Here is a 470-nt window from a genome sequence, read left to right as displayed (position 1 = left end):
CTGCCATACTTTTTATTTGTGTTTTTTCTGTTAACTTTGACCCTAAGAACCAATAATTGGAGGGTCTGCTCTGCCGGATATATCGCGAAACAAAATTGTGGCCATTTTCATGTGTGCACCCTTTATTTTTATCAGAAAAATGTGAAAAATGATTTTTTTTCCTCAAATCCTCAGTGGGTTGGGTAGGCTGTTAATAAATGTATTCAAGATACACAGAACACATGTGCTGACAACATCCACTGAAAAAATAACTCTTAAAACACATTTCTAAATGATTTTGCATCAATTTAATGCAAAAAATAGGCGTTTTCTAACTTTTTTTCTAATATTTCAATCTTTACTTAATTGGCAATCAACTATTCCCCCAAGTTATGACATCAGTCAATAGCCATTCGTTTCACCAAATAGTATACTCATTCCACAGAAAAAAATATATAAAAATCCAACCAAAATCAATGGATCTGTGATGA

Source organism: Gobio gobio (assembly GCF_949357685.1).
Source record: "Gobio gobio genome assembly, chromosome: 18".
Taxonomy (NCBI): Eukaryota; Metazoa; Chordata; class Actinopteri; order Cypriniformes; family Gobionidae; genus Gobio; species Gobio gobio.
Note: the sequence above shows the minus strand (reverse complement) of the source record.